Raw genomic sequence first — 6,000 nt, forward strand, 5'->3', positions numbered from 1 at the left:
TTTCTTTCAGAAATAGATAAATATTAAAGGAACTGGCTGCCACATCTTCGGCCCTATTCAGAGGCCCGGCATCCATCCCGGGGACTGCTTTAACGTCTCCTGGTGTCTTCAGTGTGTCCTTATAGGGAGACTAGGGGCAGTACCAGTTCTGTATGATTGGTGATCACATAAACTGATCAAATGTAGAAAGGGCATGACATTAATAGGAAGGTAAAGCCAAGCAGTGCTGGGTGAACTTTCACCTTTCACCCCTTCAGCTGACTGACAGAGCTGAGTGTTGAAGAAAATCAATACTTTGGAGCCAGGAGGGAAATATTTCCAACCTCTAACTAGAGAATGTATTTTGACAAGGCCAAGATAATCCAAGCTGCACAGGAGAAAGAGAAAAGAAGACTCATTTTTAAAGCTTGACACTTCAAGGTGTTTTTGTACAATGGTTTAGAGATCGTCAATACATACAAATACCAAAGGTCAAAAAGAAAAGCCAGAAGAATTTGAAAAAATTAGATGTTCTTTTTGCTGTTTACAAACTAAAAAAGACTGCAGAGAGGTGTGTGCTTGTAATTGTTTAAATGAACCGAGCTCACAATGTGTGCTTGGCGGTTATTGTCCCTCTTTAATCAGACCTTATGTTTCTAGAGGCAGCACTATAAATAGTGAATGCCTAAAAGGGTGCTTGGACTTCTTGTTTCTGTACATTTTTTTGGAAGACACGAACTGGTGTTTGAGCAGTGACATCGTTTTGTGCTCACGTCTCAATCTCGTTTTTCGATTCCTGTTGATCTTGCCAGGATGCTCTCAGTCTTAGACCTTCCTTCATTTTTGGTTCATTCATTTGCATGAGAAAAGAGTTCATGTACCTACTGAACTTGAATTGTTTCTAGTTTCCCAAGTCCTTTTAAGCAAATTACTCATGAAAGTATTCCAATTAGGGCCCTGCCGAATGAGAGGCTGCTGCATGTCTAGGAAGAAGGTAAGCAATTCACTCTTAGCAGCAAGATTAGATGCATTCATTCTGGGGACAGATACTTCCGTCAAACGGATAGAGGTTCTTTTCTTTCCTACCGATAAGAAAACGAAGTCAAATGATGCCCATACCTTCCAGCCAAGCTCAGGACAAAGGAATCCTGAGTACTCTAGTATCTAGCCCTGTTTTCTCATGGCTGGGCCACATCAGGCGTGCCGTAAACATAGGCTAATTATGTGAGTATTAAAATAAGTGAAAATACAGCCTTAATTTGTATGCCCTCTTTCTCATTAAAAAATTCCACTCTATTCTCGGAAGATAAATCTGGCTGGAGATTTCAAATTGTATTTGTTTAAAAGGAGGACAGAGCAAGCCAAGAGCCTTTCGTATTCTGCGACCTCCCAGACAAGGGCAAGAATCTAGCACCTGCCCGATTGGCTGTAGGTATCAAGTAAGTATGTATTGCATTTGTTAAATCCATGAGATGATGCCTATAAAACGCTTGTTAGGAGTGGCACAAAGTACGCATTCAATGCAGGAGAGCTGATCATTTTTAGTAGATGTTTAGAAGTCCTTATTGATCACGGATAAACAAGATTGTAAATTATTTGTGCCCTTTGGAGAACACTGTTGGATTTTTGCTTTGTGTTTTTATCTCTACCTAGACTCCAGTAAGACATCTGGACATTTACCCAAAGGGGAGTCTCTGTGGTTCTCCCTGTATTCACAAGGCTCTTTGCCATGTTGCTGTGTGTGACTGTCTTCTCACCAAAACTTGTGGCCACTGAGAAATGCCAAAACACGTGTGGCGGATGCGGCCGCTTGATTACAGCTATTGAAGTTAGGACTGATCCCTCAACAAGAAAGTAGTTCCTGTTAAATTTAGGACTCACATTCGCATCAGGGATGATTTTAGATTACTTACATGAGAATCTTCAAAATATACATCTATGAAGATTGAACAAGACTCTGGACAAAGTACCGTAGAGGAGGTTCCATGGGCTCCCCACAGCACAGGAAGTTGAATGTGTAGGTTCTCGTGCCAACATCCTCTTGTCTTGACTGGTATCGAACTGCCGTAGCGCTTCACTCTACCCCACTGTGAAATGTACGGTCTAATACTTGACCCACCTAGCGGCACTTCAGGCTTTAGTGACAATTTATGAATAATGGAAAGATACTGCAAAGAAACATTTTTATTCAGTTCACAAGGATTTTTGAATCATAGTTTATGCCAAGCATATGTCCTGTGTTCTAGTTTCCTTGCTGACGAGCTCCCCGTGTAGCAAAGGGCCACAACGCCGACCAAGTGCCAAAAACAGAGATGGCGGAGAGCGATGAGGACGTGGGTTTCACGCTCGTAGGGTAGAATCAAGTTAGAGAGGAAGTACTTGGGCTGAGCCTTGAGAGGAGTAAATATAAATTAATTAGGAAGATGGAAGGCCTGTTTTAAGGTAGAAATTTATGGAAGTCCAAAGTGTTCTGCGATCCGAATGGATATAAATTACTTCAAACTTACAACCTGGAAGGCACAGGTGGGCACCCCCGTAAGGATTACTGCACCTGCAGAACACGGGACTTCCCCACCAAAGGGCAGTTGAGAGCTAGCAGGCAAAAAGGCTAAAAAAAAAGATAGCCATAAAAATCCTAATTAAAAGACTCTCCTTTACTAGTTCTCCAGGTCTCATTTTTTGTTTAAAAAAAAATAATTGTTTTAAAAATAAGTTACGCATGCTCCTTCTGTGTTCTAGTCTGCTGGGAGCACAGTGTTGGATGCCGGCCACGAGCGCTGCCCAGCTATCCCCTCCCCAGCTCCAGCTCCCAGCCTGGGGCTGAAGCATTTATTCTCCAGCCGCTAGAAGTGCTGGCATCTGATAGCTATCTGCAGAGCCCTGGAGATTGCCTACAGCCAGGGAGCCCTTTCTTCCGGTTGTGCTCCCCCTCCTGGGGGTGACCACATCCCATGATGGGTCTGGAAGGAGCTGCAAAGGCCCAGCCCCCTAGCTCCACTTCAGAGCAACTTGGAGGGGCCGTCCAGCTCTAGCACCCTGGGATGGGCCGAAGCCCTCACTGGACTCACTGCAGGTCAGCTTCCCTCTCCCCGTGTCGATGCGGAGAGCACTGCTCCATACCCTTGCTGTCTGCGGATCTCCATCTCACGGTCTGCCTCCCAGAACCCAGCCCAGGACAGCTGGGACCAGGAGTGGTCCAGGAAAACAGGATCTTGAAAAATAAACACGGGATTTGGGAGCTGGGGCCTCACGGAGCCGTTAGGATCCTCCTATTGGCAGCAGGCGGTGATCATGAAAGCAACCGTGAAAATTTCAACGATGAGTTGGGACGGCTTACTGCGGGAAGCGGAGGTGCTAGCTGGCGTGCATGGCCGGCACTTGAGAAGGCAGAATAGAAATTATAAAGACAAGGGACTTGGATGGCTATGCGGGGCACACTAGAAAAAGACAATGAATAGCTGAGTGTGATTAATCACCAATTAAAGGCTAAGCAGGAAAGCCAGAGGACCCCCTGCCGGTTCTAAAGAGCCTCATCTCCTAGAACCAGGCGTCAGCCCAGGATCAGGCCCAGGACTTGTTTTGTGAGGCAGAGATCCAGAGGAGGCTGAAGCCTTGGCCTCCAAAGGTCTGCTGCCCCAAGGTCAGAGATCTGATTGAGACGGATGGGGCCATCTGGGTCAAGGCACTTGACCAACCTCAAATCCTCAGATTCTGGGAAACCCTCCTCAGACCCGCCTAAGCGGCCCACCCCTCTCCATTTAAAGCAAGTGCTTCCCCTTTGCCTGATGGTGCAGAGGCTTCTCCCTTGCAAAACAACACAAGCCGGCCATGTGGAAGTGCTGGTCCCGTTAAAATCCCAAAGGGGCTTGTGGGACGGTGCCAACGCGTACCTGCAGGACCCTGGAGGGCCCTGGGGCTGGACGCCGAGGTGCTGCGTCAAAGGGAGAGAGAAGAGAAAGTGAGACAAGGGGGAGTTTATTGACCAGGATGAAACAGCCTGGCTAGGCGCCGGGACAAGGTACTACTCTGCTGCCTCCTGGAGAAAACAAAGGCTGATCGAAGTCGAGAAGAAATGCCAGAACTGCGGTGGGAGACGGTGGAGGAAAGATCCTAAAAGCTCTGAGTAGAGGGGCAGATAGGTATATCAGGTCAGAAACCCGCCAGACGACCGCTTTGCCAGAGAGGCCTGAGGACGCTGTTCACAGGGCTGAGAGAAGAGGCTGTTACAGAACTGGGCCCCTGATAGCAATGCACGGTGGTAGGATCCTGACATACTAGAGATCCGGTGGGGGAAATTGCCAGAATGGGCAGCAAGGTGGGAGCACTAGCCAGAGGGGCCTGACCTGGGAGATCTTTGGAAGTGATTAATAAAACCTGTCATCCCTCGGGCAGCCAGCAAGGGTTCCAGCTATCCAACCGGAAGGAATCAAGGAAGAGTAACAGGAGGCTGAAGGCACCTGCCCAGATAAAAAGTCAAAATTCCCTTGTCTCGTTTGTGGACGTGAAGGGTTTGGTTATGAGGAGTTCATACCCATCATGGATGGGGATCCGAGGTTCTTGCCGGGCGGGGGCTTGAACGACTAACGGAGGAGGGAGCCAGTGAGTATCAGCCGTGGCTTCCAGGCCAACTGCAACATCCGGGGCTGTGGTTTTTCCCCTGGTACTTCTTCTATAAGACCCTTCCAGAATCCCGGAAGAGCTGCTCCCAACATTTAATCAAAGCAAGTACATCTCTGGGGGAAGGGGTGGAAAGGGTAGCAGACGCCAGGAGTCTGGGTTCCGGCTTGTGGACAGTTGACATTTCTCAGTGGCGTCCTTCTCCAGGCAGTGCCTGGGGCCTGAGGGAGCCACGGTTCTCAAGGCCACGGCCTCCCACCCGAAGGCAGCGGCATCCATAACTAGTCAAGGGGGTGCAAAGACTCCACCCTCCTTGCCTCAGGCAGGACATCTCTGAAGGGCCAGGCCGGCTTCCTGGCTCCCAGGAATGGGCTGAGACTGCATTGCTTCTACAGCATGGCCCCAATTCTCCCTCCGCCCACTCGTGCCTCCTGCCTCCAGGCGGATCCCCCGAGCTTCTCAATTGTCAGTGTTGGGGTCTCCTTCCCAGGAAATGAACCTGCCTACGGCCAGCTCTGGCTCTGCCACCTATTAACTCAACAACTCTCTTTGGCCCCCCGTTTTCTCATATGCAAAATGGGAATAACGGTCACACCTACCTCGTGGGCTTGTCATACAGATAAAACGAGAAGAGTTAATACAGGTGGAGCACTTCGAACAGGGTGTGGCACATAGCAAATAGCCAATGAACGCTAACTATGCCACTGTTATCATTTTAAGGCATAAGTTTGTGATGTCCGGTTCTCCTCCTTCATGTCCTGCCTCGGTGTTGCAGGAAGATCCGCTTTTCCATTCCTCGTTTTCCTGTGTTTCATTCCTTTCTTCAACCCAGATCAAAGTGCTTACTTTTAAAAAGTAAGGAGGGAAGGTGGAAGGGAGCTGGTATCTCTGAGTACGTACTTCGTGCCAGACAGTCTATGAGCTGGATTCATTATTCTGCTTAATTCTTAGTCCTAAGAGCCATGAATTATTACCTCCCTTTCCCAGATGAAAAAATTGCCGGTCACATAAGATAAATGAGTGAGATCACACAGCTAATAAAAGGCATATTTAATAGTTGAGTCCCAGCCTCTGTCACCAAAGTCCAGCCTTCTCTGCTCTTCCAGAGTCCCTCAAGTGACAGGAGACGAGGAGACAGCCATCAGAAGGCTGCCTGGCCACTCTCAGGACACAGAAGGAGATGTGGCAGAACAGAAAAGGGCTTTCATTCATTTAAGCCACTAAAGCCATTCTTTTTCCCCTTTGGATTTATGGCCACTGTGCCAAATTTTTAAAGGACAGAAATTGTTGATTCTTTTACTGTGGCATGGCGGGGTTAAAATGTGTGAGCTTCATAACGTACGACATTCCGCAGAGTGATTCTGTTGTAACTCGGGGATGAGTTTTTTCTCTTGTGACGTGAGT

The sequence above is a fragment of the Ailuropoda melanoleuca genome, chromosome 14 (assembly GCF_002007445.2).
Source record: "Ailuropoda melanoleuca isolate Jingjing chromosome 14, ASM200744v2, whole genome shotgun sequence".
Classification (NCBI taxonomy): Eukaryota; Metazoa; Chordata; class Mammalia; order Carnivora; family Ursidae; genus Ailuropoda; species Ailuropoda melanoleuca.